The following is a 17,693-nucleotide window of genomic DNA, read 5'->3' on the forward strand; positions in this document are numbered from 1 at the left end:
GAAAAATTCCATGACCGTTAAAGCGTCGCTTTGGGTCAGCTCGTACCCTCTTCTCTCAAGGATCTCGACGACGTGTACGACACCACATGCGAGTTTCATTTTACAATTATAATAATCTGGATTAAATATCTCGCCCAACTCAGTAGGGAAAGCGAAGCTAGACAAATCAGCACCGTGATCCAAAAGTATATCAACCATAGTTGGCAAAAGATTTGATACAGCTAATTGCAGCGGGGTCCGGCCTTTACTGTCCTGGGCATCGACTTGCACCGTCTGCTGGATGTTTTCGCAGATATCGAACAATAAATGCACCAATTCACCATCTTCAAAATAATCGTCCCTCTGACAAAGAATGTGCAGCGGAGTAGATCCATCGCTGTTGGACAAATTAGGATTAGCACCATTTGCCAGAAGCAATTCGATCGCTCTCTTGTTGCGATAGGCTAGAGCCATGTGCAGAGGAGGATCGATTTCTTTTTGAAGAAAGAAATTGGGATCTTGTCCGTGTTCGAGAAACTTCTTTACAGCTATTCCAGATAAGTCCCACATACAAGCCACGTGAAAATGTGTCAAACCAAATTCATCGGTGTAGTTCAAGTCAAACCTGGTATAAATTTTAAAAAGGTCCTTAACAAACAAATTGCGCTTGTGTCTCACTGCATGATGCAGTGGTGTGGTGCGACGCAACGATAACTTGCCGTCTTTATAAACTTTGATCTCATCCTTGTAACCGGTCCTGGCCACAAATGCGGTGAATTCTTGTGAGTCCAATGTGTAACTATAGGCATTGGGCTTCTGAGACTCTATTAGTAGCCATTCAATTTCTTCGGCTTGAAAAATATCTCTGAGATCTGGAAGTTCACTATGCCAACCTTCGATTATGATACAAGCCTCGTGGAAAAAATCCCGTCGCTCGTCTTCGATTTGCCAATCGTACATTTTTGATCGTAAATACTCCAATTGCGAGCGTTTATAAAAGTAAATCTGCCCTGAATGTAACATTGTTTCACGCACTAGCATTCACACACAGACACTTGTAATATGAAATATTTTTTACGTTTAATTGCGAGAGGGTGCTATCTTTCGAGCTCTTTAATCGGCAGACTCCGAATGTGTACTGTCGATGAACTTCACTATACGATCTATTTATAGGAGAGAGCACGTGAGAAAGTAATTCGAACGTAGCATTCTTGAAGAAGTAGTGGTGGTAGAGGAGTTATCCCCACGCCTATCTTTTGACTATCTATATTAGACTTATGAATTGACCAGACTCATCAGCCGCCTAGCGAATGAAGATTTGATGAATGTTTGTGCGGCTGTTGCAAAGACGTTTCATACTCGATGTAAATTCCGTATACATGTATTGTCATATCTGTTTGTACTTACAGAGAAAAATGTACGATTGCTCGCGAGCGTATCATGATGTAATTGTAAAAGCATAATTTTATTTACTTTCGAGTGCAAGTCTAGCTGAAATACGTATCGATCGATGAATGAAAATGTCGTATCTGCTGAATGAGTGTTCTTAGTATTAATGAGCAATTTTTATATTAACTATATCATTTTATAAATATATCATAATTATTCACTCGTTAAATAAATCAACACGAAAATTGAATGTCTTCATCTTTTTCTTATAGCTGATGCTGTCAAGTTTACTAAAAAATGAAATATTTTTTATATATCAGTCTTTCATTCTCTTTTATTGAGCTCCAAATTCCTTGAAATACAATACAATGATATACACATACACTAATGTAAGTTAAAGTTAATCAAATATGTTAATATACAGTAGTAAATCTTTGTGAAAAATCAGCCAGCTGCATGATTGATAAAAAAAATTGTCAGACAAGTTACATTTTATGTACTTTTGAGAGTTGATATTTTAAATGTGCTTAAATATTTCCATCTCAATTATCTATTATGATTGTCAATTCTTATAAAGTATTACAGATTTTCAATGCTTCTCTCTTGGTCAGACTTTTTTTTTGACAATATTTGTTCTTTGTTTTTTTTATCGACTTAACGTTTGAATTTTTTCAGATTATACGCTTGACAATGTCTTATATCACTGCTTTAATGTCAATCGTCACGTAAAAGTAAACGACTGAGTGGATCAAAATTAAATTTTCAGGTTTTTGATTTTTTATACACTAGCTCAAGGCTAATTGTTAGTTAAAAACTCTACTTTTTATGTTGCCGGCTGTAGAACGCGAACCCTTATTAAATTCTAAATATTGAGTTCTATACCAACAATGATACTTCTCACAGGACAAGCCTATATCGAGAGCCGATATTTATTATACTCAACGATTACTGGATAATTACACACCCTTTTTTCCTTAATAATCGCGATATATATTTTCCTTACCTTTTTATTGCCAAAGTGACAATGAAAACCAGAGCTGAAAACATCTTGCGATGATTTATCAACCTCTGTTAATTATAGAGCGAAGGCATCTTTTTTCGTTTGTGTGCATTTGTTAATTAATTATGTCTTTTATATTTTTTTTCTATTAAATTGAACAAATCTGATGGATTTCATAGCATTATTGTTTGTAGCTTTTAAATGATTCTACCAAAAAAAAATGAAAATAATTTCATTTCTATTATAATAAATGACCCTGAAATGCGCTTTGTTAGCAATAATATTTTAATATAACTTGTATAATTCACATATATCTAATTTTTCTTTCATTCTAGAGTATGAGTATTTTATTTTGCATATTCTATGTCTTTTTTTAAATTGTGAACATGATATTGTTACATACCAATGTCAAGATATACACTAACACACGTATGTATTTCGCGGATATGCACTCGCGTGTGTGCGAGCCGAATACAGAGAAGGCACGACACACGCACAGGGGGTGAAACCCGTGGCCTACTTCAAAATGATACAAAGAAAGAAACATAGTCGTACGCGCACTCGCAGGTTCCCTTATCACCGAGGGTTTGACCTGACGGTCACTTTAGAATCACAGCGTGACCGAAGCTCCAAAAAAATTTGCCCAAATATGAATAAATAGAACGATGCATGCTCGACCCGGCGACACGGATCAACTAGCAACAAAAAAACAAGTAGTTTAGGTATTGAGGGAAAAACCACCAAGAGTTGCCCCCGCCGAAAAGATGCATGATTAAATTAGTATACAACGAGCATAAAAATTAGGCCTCTGGGCAGATCATTCTTTACAGTCGAGAACGGCGAAGCTCTGTGCACGACCGATCGAAATATTGAACACCGAAGTATTGTAATAGAGACTCCGAGAGACGTGGATGACATTTAAGTGATTGTAAGTGTACTAATGCCTGCAGGATGTAGCGACGACTAAGCGTATATTAGCGATTTTCTTCAATATACAATGTTATTATTCAATTTATGTATATGTTTCACACTGAATAGATAAATAAATAAATTTTAAAAAATAAGTTTCTATTTTCCTAACCATTAGATCATAAATATCTAAACACACGTCGAAAATATAAATAAAAAAAAATGTACTATAGTAAAAACAGCATACATATCACAAGAGTAATTGAAAATTGCAGTTACCGATTAAATTAAATGTATAATATATGGGTTATTCTATCACGTCACCTGTGATAGCCAAAAAGATTAAAACATAAGAAGTACTTATATTGAAAAATGAAAATCAAATCAAATGAAATAATGATTATTATTTTTCCGCGCCTATTTTTTCATTTTCATAAATAAAGCCCCACGTGGGGGGCGCCTACTTTATTTTCCGAGAATCATTTACATATCACCACTCTATTCAAGTAAATCCCATCAATCATCACATTTGATTCGGATATAAAGCATATTGTAAGCTCATCATTTACATATCGATGAAAGAAACCCATTTTTCGACTTTTTTTCTTTACACTCAGGCACGTTTATCATCGTCGATTCATCATGCATTAAATTTGAAAAAAGATGATTCTTCTAAACAGTTACTTTTTTGATAGAATAGAACAACGTGTTTTGATGAAACTTTCGCTACCGGAAGTCGTTGTGCTATATACAATATCGAAATTTCAAGACAATAATCTGCACGTGTTACTGCTGAAAATCAACTGTAATAAAAGTATATGGGGCAAAATTCCTGAACTGTCCTAGCGACCCGGCCGAGCGGCCTTTTTAAGCAAAATCACTCAATTTCTAACTCGCCAGAAAAGCCACTAAACATCCTTAGAAAAAATATGTGACGTAGGTTTTCGATGGGAAATTACCTCAGCTTTCCGATGGTGGGGTCCAATTTTACGAAATTTTCCCGGAAAAAAACTGAAAAATATATTTCAAAGTTGATTATCTCAAAAAACAACGTTTTTTTCCCCTTTTTTATGTTTCCAATCGAAAGAACATGTCTTTTTACGTCGAAAACACTATTTTTCAGCGTGTGCAACAACTGAAAATTTCGAGCTACAAGAGAGGTTTTAGTCGGCGCTCGACCGCCCGGCCGCGGGCAGCGCGCGCCGTAGCCGCTACGTTCGCGTTTTGTGCCAATAACAGTAACCAATTTATCTCAAAAAATTTAACAAAAATATGTTTTCGATGTAGTTTTTTCTCACCTTTCCAATGGTGCTATCCAATTTTCCGAAATTTTCCATTTTCATCGGAAAAATCTAGAAATTCGAATAAAGTGAGCATTTTTCCGATGAAAATGGAAAATTTCGGAAAATTGGATAGCACCATTGGAAAGGTGAGAAAAAACTACATCGAAAACATATTTTTGTTAAATTTTTTGAGATAAATTGGTTACTGTTATTGGCACAAAACGCGAACGTAGCGGCTACGGCGCGCGCTGCCCGCGGCCGGGCGGTCGAGCGCCGACTAAAACCTCTCTTGTAGCTCGAAATTTTCAGTTGTTGCACACGCTGAAAAATAGTGTTTTCGACGTAAAAAGACATGTTCTTTCGATTGGAAACATAAAAAAGGGGAAAAAAACGTTGTTTTTTGAGATAATCAACTTTGAAATATATTTTTCAGTTTTTTTCCGGGAAAATTTCGTAAAATTGGACCCCACCATCGGAAAGCTGAGGTAATTTCCCATCGAAAACCTACGTCACATATTTTTTCTAAGGATGTTTAGTGGCTTTTCTGGCGAGTTAGAAATTGAGTGATTTTGCTTAAAAAGGCCGCTCGGCCGGGTCGCTAGGACAGTTCAGGAATTTTGCCCCAGCTGTATTTCAGTAAATTATCAAAAATTTTGTATTTAAAAAACAATGGGAAGAAAAAGAAAAACCTCATTTAAAAATAAAATAAAAAAATTTTGATTTAAAGGTGTATGTAACCCCCTTAAATCTAGAAATACATCTTTTATTATTTATATTTGGATCACATACAAATATATCTCGAAAAAAGAAAAATTTTCATTTGATTAATTTCCAATATGTAAATGAAGATGGTCATTTTATTTGATTTGGATAAATATGGAGCTGCGAGAATGTTTTGTGCTTATTCATTCACGATGATCATACTCCTTTGTATTTGTATTCCAAGTCAATTAATTAGTAATGCTAGTTATGATTTGTTCATTAAGAGGTAAAAGAGCCGTTACAAAATCAATGGACAAATGATCAGAAAAAAATGCTAATTATTTTTCAATATATAACTTAGTTATTGTATCAATTGGAACAATTATCCCCCAAAATCCAGGCTCATGTTGATGTTGATGATTACGAAAGCAATGAAAACTCTGATAATCCGAGCTGGACCGATAGTAGATTTGAATTTTGAATCGTTCAGCGAAGTAAGTAGATTATTTGCATTGTAAAAAAATCTAAGAACTACTTTTTAAGATATTTTTTTTATATGTCATGAAACGATCAATGTCATTCGTAGCAGCTTTTCGATCATTATATGCGCTATTCCAAGAAAAGGAGCGCGAGTAAGACGTTTTGTAAGCAAAATTTATTTTCTAAAAAATGTGTGAAAGTAAATATTTAATAACTGTAAAAAACATTCATCTTTTTTTTCGTGCAGTACTTATTTAAAAAACAACTTCACAATTTCTAAGTCGCAAGTTTTTTGCATCTAATATATTTTTTAACACTGCGTCTGCGAAACACGGGTTTTCTAACCTTAAAGCATCAGAAAACCTTAGTTTCTCGCAAGCAGAGTTAAAAAATATCGTTTGCAACTAGTCCGCGAGGAAGTTGACTCACCCAGGAGTCTTTGCACCCTCGCTACGCTCGGGTGAAAACAACTCCTGGATGAGTCAACTGCTTCGCGCACTTGTTACAAAATATACTATTATATGTGTACATGCATGGTGTATACAAATGATATCATTGTTTAAGTATTCATACTATTCCTTTTTTTATTGCGAGTTTCAAGCATTATTGACTTTAAAGCAGTGCTAGTGAAAAAACCTATGAGTTTTTTGTGGAGTCGTCCAAATTATTATTAGGATAATCGGCAGTAGCGTACAAAAATAGGGAGTATGTTTAGCGTTTGATGTTACCTACACGTACATTAGTATAGGTATATATGAACACAGGTTTTCGTAATTCGCGTGCCTTTATTATATATTATTAGGATTCACGGATGTTGCTAAAAAAGTATACAGCACTCCATCAGCACCTAAACAATGCTACGTAAAATTTTTAGATCGATTGGTTTATCCCTTCATGAGTTATCGCAGTTAGAGTAAAACATCGAAAATTAGCAATATCGAACGTGTACGACTTCGCTGCGCTCAGCAAAAATTATGTACTTAACACTTAAAAAAAAAAACGACTGTCAAAAGCAGACACTTGAACAGTTTGTAAAAAACTTAGCAAAGCTACTTTACACTAAAGATAATTTCGACTGACTGCCGTTGCCTCGTGGTGTGTTGGTGGTGGTGCCTGAACGTGAAAGTAGAGACTGGCATAGAAAATTTACGCAAATATAAGTCGATGTAAAATTGTAAATGTTCAATTTGTATAAAACCTAGCTGGGACAAGCTGGAGTTCATCTCGCAAACTAATCCAAGGTCCAACAGAAAACAAAACAAGCAGAATTAACTTAAAATAAAAATGAATTGGTGTTTTGCTTATGAGATGGAAAATAATTAATAACCCTATTAACATTCAACGTTGTCTAAACGTTTTTTAAATGTTTAATTTGCAACCTTTAAACGTTTAAGAGAAGGGTTGAATAAAGGTTGAAGCAACGTTGAATGATCCAGTTTCCATGCTTTGTGAATGATACAAGAATATCAGGCGTCGCAGAACAAAAATTTCGTTGATACATTTATAAATTAGATTTAATTCCCAATTTAAGTTCTATAAGTTTTGCGTATGTAAGTCGCAGCGGCGAGCTTGCAGCGCGCGCGCACCTGTGGGTGTTGTTTAGTGTGACAGTTGTGACTTGCGACAAGTTTGAATCGACCTCGTTCCTACGTCAGGAATGGCTGTATGGGAAACAAATTTTACCTGGACAACCAGAATTATGAAGATTACTTTTTTATACCCTTTTCAAAAAAACAGCATACAAATAATTGGAAATATTTTTCTTACTTTATATTTATTGACCTTATTTACTGTCACAGTAAGTGATTGAAGGATTTCGTTGATTTATGATAAGTTGAAATAATTATCATTATTTAAGATGTTGAAAATCGACGGAATCTCACGAAAAAATCAAATGTTTAGCTCAAACATGGTTGAATGTATATTTCAACTAACATGTTACTTTATTATGATTCTTAGTTACTTGCGCATGATAGTATGCAAAAAAAAAGTAAGTAACATGTTTATTTCTAAAGCAAATAGATTGAGCTTCAGTAAAAATAACGCAATCTAATTTTTAATAATATTTCCAATTTTCTAGCAGGTAAACATCAAGATTTTTAACTTTGTGTTTAGAATTGATTTATCAATTTGGAAAATTTTTTGTGTCCATAGTTGTTTTATGCATTAGCTTTGGAGTGTCACCGATTATTCTTCCATCCATTTTAAACTGGTTACTTCCTGGCAATCAGATTTATCAAAAAACTCTACCGCTTCACACAGAATTATTTATCAGCGAAGATAAATTTTGTTATCAAATTTTCACAGTCCAGCTCATCTCATTATTTATTTTTGGTTTATTGATATGCTCAATGAATTCTTTTCTATGTATTAGTGTAGCGTTCATAATTGGCGAAATTCGTCTATTGGAGTACGCAAAAGCTTGAAAAATTGATTTCGGTTGAATAAGGTTTTCATGATGCATTTTTTACAGATATATTTTACATAAAATGGAATCGAAGCAAAAAACTAAAATTTTGATTGATGATAACAAAGATAACACATGGATTTATGAACAGCTCCAATATTTGGTTAATTCGCATCAAATGTGTATTGAGTAAGTACAGTTATATGAAACGACTCTAATAAATTAATAAGTTATATTTTAGGTTTTTCAATATCGGTCATGATATAAGCGATATTTCAATATTTATTATATTATTTGGAGCAAGTTGTATTCTTATCTTGACATCTACCTCGGTATGTTTTGAGTCATTTTTTAGATTTGAGTAATTGTACTATAAGAATAGAATCTAAAATAGAGAAAGTACATATTGTTTTTAGATGGTAATTTTAATGGAAACAGATTTAGCAGGGGCAGCCAAAATGTTATTTGCGTTCTGTGTTGTTATGTGTATTATAATTTTTGCCTGTTTTCCAAGTCAAATGTTGAAGAATGCAAGTGAAGTTCTGTCTTATACTTGGTAACTTTTACACATAACTAACGGTCATGAAATTTAAATTCAGCAAATAATTTTCAATTTTAAGCTATGAAATGAATCTTCAAAGTTATCCTGTTCAAGTTCGGAAAATGCTACTATTCATAATGGTAAGGACAATGAAACCTTTCGTTTTCACTGCTGGGCCAACCATTGAATTAAATTTAGAAACTTGCAACACCGTGAGACTTTTTTTCTTTGTTCCATTTTCTTGTGACGATTTTAATTCCAATAATTGTTTCTAGGTAATCAAATCTTCTTTGTCATATACAGCAGCCTGCAAATCTTTTTACAGTTCATCTTAACTTCTTTCCTCTCTAACTTGTACTATTTTTATTATTTTTTCACGTACCCTAGTGCAAAACTGGACTTTGCTCCTCCCTTTCCGGGAGCAAAAGCGACTTTTGCATCGCGCCAACTTCACGTAGCATTTTGCTCCCGGCTTGCTTTACATGAATACTATTGCATTGTTTTTTCTCCCAGCTTGCTTTTCACGTGTAGTTACATAAACGCACCTAACTATACAGATTATCATTTTTGCAATAAAAAATGGCTATAATAATCGATTAATTAAGCGATGAAGAATCTTTTTTTAATCAGAGATACAAAAACTGGAATTGATCGAAATTTCGTCATTGGGCAACAGTATTATGGTATCATCAAAGCATACTTAGATCTGAGACCTTCAGATATGCCAAGCAATCGGCTATAACAAGGGAAAATGCACTTGACCATTCAAAGGAAAAAATACCTTAAGCGGCATCCCAAAAATAATTGCTCAACAATTAAATTTACCAGATCCAGATTCGTACACGGGGCATTGTTTCAGACGCAGCTCAGCTACGATACTTTCAAATACAGGCGCCAACTTGAACATGGTTAAAAAACAGGGTGGATGAAGTTCTGATACTGTTGCACAAGGCTATTTAGCATTTTCTATAGCAGAGAGAACCGAAATTTTCAATAAAATTGCTGGTCCTTCATCAACTCAAATTCCACCTCCTTCCTCGGTATTAAAAATTCGAATTCGGTCAAGAAACATCAAATCAAGAACATACAATTGTTTTATTGAATATTTTCCAAATGGAATGGTCTATAATGCTAATCAACGCCATTTTTGTGAATGTACAAATAGTACGCGTACTCTTTGATATAATATATTATTTATCGCTTCCTCGATGTTTATCAAAATTATTAAACCAGCTGAAGCATTAACAGAAATGTTAAATTTGAAGAAATACACTGAAAACATTTTAGAGGCAATTCCAACAAAAGTGGATAGCTGGATCAGAAAAAAATTAGCTGCTATCACAGCTAAAAATGCAGCAAAATATCTTTTTTTGATCCAGCTGTCAACTTTTGTCGGAATCGCCTTTTTTCTGAGTACCTGTAATTAATGCAGATAGCCATGAAGATTACCAAAAAATTCGGATTATTACTCTCGTGATCTATGTAGTTTTTACTGTAGTACAATTTTCTTTAGATTTATATTTTTGACATGTGGTTAGATATCTTTGATCTAATCGATAGAAAAATGGAAACTCATTTTTTTAAATTTATTTATTTATTTGTTCGGTATCAAAAGTATACATAAATTAAATAACATTGAATATTTAAGAAAATCGCTAATATGCTTCGTCGTCGCTAGAGCTAGAGCTAGAGCTAGAGCTAGAGCCAGAACTAAAGAGACTAGAATCACTAGAGTCATCATCACTAGAGGTGTCACTAGAAACACTAGAATCACTTGAACTAGATTCGTCGTCACTCGAGTCGTCATCGCTGTAATCGCTGTAGTATGTGCCCGAAGCCAGACAAATATTATACAAATTCAGCAAAGAGTCGCTAGTCCGTATGCAATCGTAATCTCGCAGGAAATATCGCGCCCAACGCAAGAAAAATCCTCTGCACATCAACTCGCACAGGCGCAAAGCGCAAGCCTCTCTGGATTCTTCGCCTAGGACGGCCAACTTTCCCGAGCGAGCGAATTCGTAGTAGTCCGTGTACGTGACTACTTTTTCAGCCTCCTCGGGACGTAAGCGAACGAAATCGTACAGCGTCAGGGTTGGTTTTATCGCGATCTCTCGGGCCTGTCTGCCGAACTCCTCGTCGTTCAGCCAACTCTCGTCGAGATCCGCCAACTTCCTAAACAATCCGTGCTCCAAGAATAACGACATGATCTTCAGGACATCGCTTCGGGCCATTTCGTATCCTCTTTTCTCGAGTTTCTCGACGACTGCTATAGCCCCGGACGGAAGATCCAACAGGCTATCCACATCGAAGTCATTGTCGAACTGTTCCGCAGCGGGAAAAACGAAGTTGGATAGATCGGCACCATAATCCAAGAGTACATCGATCATGTCAGGCAAAAAATTTGCCACGGCCAATTGCAGCGCCGTCTGACCCTCGTTGTCTCGGGCATCGATTTCGACTTTGCGATCGCCTTCTTCGTTGATCTCCAAGAACATCTGCGCCAAGCCAGCGTCGCGTCGCAAGAGGCAAATCATGAGTAGCGGCGTCCACCCGTTGGCATCGGTCAAATTCGGACTGGCGCCTTTCATCAGCAGCAATTTCATCACCTCCCTGTTTTCGTTGCTGACGGCCAAATGTAGCGGCGAATTACCCGTTTTTTCCACCCGGAGATCGGGGTCCACGCCGGCCTCTAAGAATTGCTCGACCGCGTATTCGCAGCCAAACCGGCAGGCCACGTGAAAATGGGTCGATCCGAGCAGGTCGATGTAATTCGCGTCAAATCTGTTGTACAATTGAAAGAGATCACGGACGAGGCCGCGACTCGAATGCCTACTCGCGAGATGCAGTGGTGTTGTACGACGCAACGAGAGTTTGCCGTTCTCGTCGATTCTAGGCTCGTCTCTGTAGCCTGTTCTAACAGCAAAGTCGACGAATTGGTCTCCTGCATCGTGACTCTGGTTTGCGGAATCAAAGAGAAGACGCTCGATTTCCTCCGTTTGAAAAACGTCCAGAAGATTGGGAAGTTGGCCCTCCCAATTGATTATCAAAGGCTTGACTTGACAGAGAAATTCACGTCGTTCTTTTTCAATCGTCCAATCGACTTTTTCATGAATTCTCTTCAATTCGTTCAAACAGGTTTGGTGGTCTCGAGCCATTGTTCTACACAATCACAAAACACAATCGTTTATAATTTTAGAAATTTGTTCTTTTTTTTTTACAAAAACACGTGGCCGATGAGACCTTTCTATAGCTGTTTCAGCTGTAGCGTCGTGACGTCTACTGATTGCACATACACAAAGTAGATCTATATAGAGGCTATATATAGAACACGCGATAGAAGCTACACGCTTTCATTTTTTTCAATCCAATGACTCGATGAGAATTATCCGATATTCGTAGATGTGTACGCTGCCGCATTTTAACGTCTACTGACTTTATGAGTAAGAAAACGCGTCAATGAAGTTAGTGGGGAATCGTAAGCGATACATATATAGCTACCGTGAAATGCAAAGATGGCCGATTTATACCAGTCGTTAACACGGACATGTATGGGAGCCGCGAATTAATAATTTTTGTAAACGAATGAAATATTTTCACGAGTATCCGATCCGGTCAAAATCATCTTCATTTAAATATGTTCGTGTACAAAAATTTTTGTTAAAAAACTTCTTTACCTTCGCCTGTAATCATTCAATCTGACGTTTATTTCGGCTGCTACAGCTGTCTAATTAAGCGACGTTATGGTAGGGTTGCAGCAGCAAGTTGCATACCATATTATATATTACAATAACCTAAAGGTAGCGCCGAAATTGCGATTTTTAGATTAAAGGACTATAAAAGTTTTATGAAAATTATCTATGTGTATGTTGATTTTATTATTATAACTAATTTTTTATGAATAAAGAGATATCATTGTCATTATGTATGATAGTCCTGTTTTCACGACCTTCAATGAAAAACGTATTATTAGTTTTTAGTTGAAACGAATTAACATGTTAAAACTTACAAAAGCTACGGTTCGAAAATTTAAGATAATACCAGGACCAGCAATCCAACTGAAAGGCTTCGATGTTCTAATCATGATCATAAGTAAAGTTAATCTACTTGTAGAATTCCATCTATACCAACTACAAGAGTAGCTGCGTAAAAATAAAATATAAAATTCGAGGGTCTCTGTAACGTTAAATTAATTCATACCATGTAAATCGAACTTCATCTCCAAGGTTAATTAATAATTGACTCGGATAAGACACAAATGATAAAATTGCGATACACCCCATAAAACCAACAGCCATCTTTGAAGCATCCATCACTGATCCTTTTTTTAATTGAGCCACCATCTAAAAAATTCATATGAAAATTTCAACTTCATGGAAATTTTCAAGTCAGTATGAAAAATGCTTATGATTCAATACAAGAAATCCCAGCATAGTAAAACAGATCAGGATGTGAATCAAAAAGATGAACAACATTGGTCGGCAAAAACTGTCTGCAGCGTTAAATAATTTAAAATTTTAAACGATGAAGATGTATTGTTTTTATCAAATTTCTGTTGTCCATCAATCAAACACTTAACTTTTTTATGAATTTTAATACTTTCAACTAACTTATTTTCAATACTACAGTCCAAATCACTATTAAAACTGTAATGACGGTAAAGTTTCAAATTTTTGATAGTTTTTCTGAAATCGAATGGATAAAATATTTCTTGAAATGCATAAAATCAAAGCTATTATGCAGCTAATTTGTTTTCTTATGATTACCTTGTACGTTGAACTTTTAAAAATATTAAGCAACTATAAAATACGTATCCACACAAAATGCCTCCAACAAGATTTGTTACAAAAATTATGACTATGGTCTCGTACATGAATATATAGCCGTAATACACACCGTCATCGTTGGAAAATTTCGCATACAAAATCGGAGTTTTCGTATTATAAACAGCAAAATTCCAAATAACTGGAGCATAAAGAATACTAATAAAAAGAGCGAAAATAAAACCTGAAAAAAATTCAAATGTAGTATAAAATTTTTGATGAAATCGAACAAATTACTGAATATTGTTATGTACAGAATCCCATTAGTCCAAGTCTGTAACTAGTTTTCATGAATTTCAACCACATATTCTTTTCTACTTCATTTTTTTCTGTTTTATATAGATGGGAAACAGTTTCCAAGCAGACTTTAAGCTTGATGAGAATAAATAAAAATGTTACTTAACTTATATCGGTTTTTGGATTATATGATGCATAAAATCATTTAATTAATGCGAATTGTTGATACTTTTACCCTTTGTTTGTAATAAGTGGCAGATATATGTGGAAGATATATGATGCAACAACGTTGCTGCTCCTGTAGCTATTTGAAGCAGCATCTCGGCTAAAATAAGTAAGTCTGTTTTTACTGAATTATTAATTTCTTGATAACAGCAGTAAATCTTTAAAGCGATTGTGAGATAATACAGAGGTTTAGTAATATGAATTATTTTATATTGAACAGTAATAAATCTTCACCGTTAAGACTAAAATTGCAATCAAATTAACATAGATTGAAATTAAAGCCACCAAATAAAATTTATAACTACTGTAGGGCCAGAAAAAAAGTGTTTTAAAAATGACTCCAATCCAGTACACATTTTTAGAAATAAAATCCTCCAATTGAGAAGCAGTTTCCATGCCTTCCATTTGTGCGAAAATTATTCAAAAATATTGACTACTTATAATAATGAATATTATTGAATATACTTTTTTTCAAGTACAATAATTTTATTTAAGAATTATAATAATAACAGTAGCTTATATTCTATAAAATATGGTAGCTAAAAACCCCATTCTACCTATAGACTTGAATTTTATTTTCACTAGGCCTTATTAAGTTTGCAAGAAAATAACAATTTTTTTCGTAAAATTCGATGATTTTCGTTCTTGAATTTCGCTCTACATTCATGAAAAAAATCAATAATAATGGGAACTTACGAAATGTATTAAATATTAAACCATCGCAAATAATAAATGAATAGTATTATAGGTATTGTTGAACTTTCCAGGGCATTGAATGACCGTCCTCTAGTTTTCATCAATTATACAAACAATGTCTTTTGAATTCTACTAAAGTTTTACGACTGAAGAAATTGTAAGAACTACGATTATTCGGATAGAAGAATATTTATATTTATATTTATATTTATATTTATATTTATAATTTAAAATAATGCTATACATTATTGTCAACGAGTATAAAATGATAAAGGTTAATGGCCAGTAGAGAGCTTAAATGTTTCTATATTTCTATTCATACTACTAGGCTAAAAAAATGAAAAAAATTTTTTTAGTAAACAGGCAACAGTCTTTTTCGACCTTGGTCTTCTGAACAAATTGAGACCATGTACCTAAAACTCAAATGAAATTTTACAGAATATTATGTTCCAAATCTACTTGCCTTCGGTTAGTGCTGCAACCCCCTCGTTTTGCAGAAAAATTATATCCCCACCTTTTGCATAAAGTACTATTACGATAAATATAATGAAAGTTTTGAACATGTAATAAACGTTATACTCTCGTGAAAATGTTTTCACTAAAAATTGTACGATGTATTCATTTGATATGTTAATTTTAGTTGTACCAAAAATAAAATAATCGCGATAGGTTTATTCTGATTCAAACGAAAGTTTACTTTATTTATAAATGTAAGAGTTACCTTTGATTTGAAAAGAAATGTTTTCGGGTATACCTAATCGATTTTCTTTTATGACATCAACGTTCCCGTTCATTTATTCGGCGAGGCAGATTTACAAAAACGTGTTTTTACCACTGCAGTACATGGTTTGTTGAGAGCCTTCGTTGAAAAAAATCTGGCTAAGTATAAAAATAAATTATAAAAAAATTATTTAAAGAAAAAATTTTGGTCAAAATAAAATTATTTGAAAAAAAAACTGTTTACAAATAATAAATACTTTATACATTTTTTTTCTTTTTTTTATAAAAAATTCATGTAAGTAACAATGTCATTGTTAAAATATGAAACCGCTGCCAATTCATTGGCAAAGAGCTTCCATATGAACAATTCTATTATTGAAAGGGTTTGGCTAAAAATATTTTAGGAAAAATAGTTTGGGAAAATATACGACCTTTTTATGTTCGTATACGAAACTCCAAATAAACCTAGAGATCAAAATTTCTTACATCGTAATAATAATAATAATATTTATTGGCCTTTCAATTACAAACTCCTTTTTTAAGAGATACATGTAAAAACCTGAAGATAGAGAACATTTCTCTCTGTGCACAGAAGCCAGCTTCTCAAAAAGTGAGTACTCTGCATTTTTGCAATCTTCGATCGATCATTGATTCATTTTTATTATTATTTCTCCGTTTCAGATTAGTATCAGGCTTGCAAGGGACCATGCGTTTGGCACCGAAACCGAACGAGTCAATCATATAGGCGAGTTAAGAAACTTTGTGAAGGCTCACGCGTTGTACTGGCCATCTATATTTTTGACTGAAAAGGCAAATCCGAAGCAGTGGACAGAAATTCTACTATCAGAAAAGATGAAAGATTCTGATAAAGACTTGACTGGGAATGTAAAAAGTCGTCAGAATCTCAATCAATATTCCGACAAAAAGCTTCCAACAACTATCGCTGTCGAAGATGTGGAGCTCGAAAACATCGTCGACATTCACAAACCGGTGCGAATTGTCGTTTCAAATGGAAACAAAGAGTTTATGTTTCGAAAAAAAGAAATGGTATTACGAGAAAAAGAAATAAAATTAAGGGAACTCGAAATGAAAATGAAGATCCACGAGCGAGGTTTGGATAATTGGCCGGAGGACGTAAGAAGAGCGTACGAGGAGTTCCAAAACATTGATGGCACGTACCAGCAAATCGATCCTAAACCATCGAACCAACTTAAACGAATAAATCCGTTTTTGCGACGGACACAGGATCAGAGTGCAACGATTACAGAGATACCATCAATACTAAACCCAACGAATGAAACGAGGTTAAATTTTTTCACGCTTTCATCCAAGATTTTCAAAATTTTATTCAATTATTTTAATTCTTTTTTTTAACTAGACAATCAAGCATTCTGCAGTCAGGCGAAAAAGTAAGAGCATCGGTGAGTGAAGATTTAAATTTTTCATGCCCGTCACCAATTTTGGCTTACACAACGAGTCCACAAACACCATCACCGCAAAGAAAGAAACAGCGATCAACAAGCTCCACCCAAATGCGTCCACGAACACCGAAACCACCAAAAAAGAAGCAGCGACAAATTAAGTAAATTAATTGTAATAATAAATTTGTATAATTAATTAAAAAATGTAGTTTACTTGGGTTACTTAAGTTTCTTGGTTAATTTGACAAAAATTGAATATAGTAATTTCACTCGAGAATTTTTTTTTCTTAGTATACAAAGTTGGATGAATGGCACAAAAAAGCCGTTGCGATTCAAAAGGAATTGAAAAGCAAAGCTCCCCTTCAAGTTAAAAAAAAAATTGATTATTACTTTATTTACGCTATAAAAAGTTTCTCCTAATTTCCCCGAATATGACAGGTTCAATTTACAGGCATCAAAGAATTCGCGAAAACGTTCGAGAGGAGGAAATTTTAGCCAACGAGAGAAGTGTATTCTTCAGGCTCTGTAGACACACTTCCATAAAACAAAAATAACTAACTGGTCGCTAATAACGAATAATGAAATAATCGGTGATGAAACGACCATGAAAGTGGAAGATAAATCACCAAATGGTTATGGCGATTTAAATATTTCCAATTCTAAAAAAGATGATGTTTTTATGAAAGAAAACATATGTAAAATCAATGAACTTCTACTTGGAATTGAAAAAATCGAAAAATTAGATCAAGAAAATCATGTTATCATGAAGAAACCTTCATCTGCAAAAAGAGATTGGGAAATTTATGCCTTCTTGGAAAAATGATGAGAAATATAAAAAGTGGCTAGAAGACGTGAAAGATAACCTTCATCAAGTTCATTAGTTG

This window comes from Trichogramma pretiosum, unplaced genomic scaffold (genome assembly GCF_000599845.2).
Source record: "Trichogramma pretiosum strain Unisexual culture from Peru unplaced genomic scaffold, Tpre_2.0 scaffold39, whole genome shotgun sequence".
Classification (NCBI taxonomy): domain Eukaryota; kingdom Metazoa; phylum Arthropoda; class Insecta; order Hymenoptera; family Trichogrammatidae; genus Trichogramma; species Trichogramma pretiosum.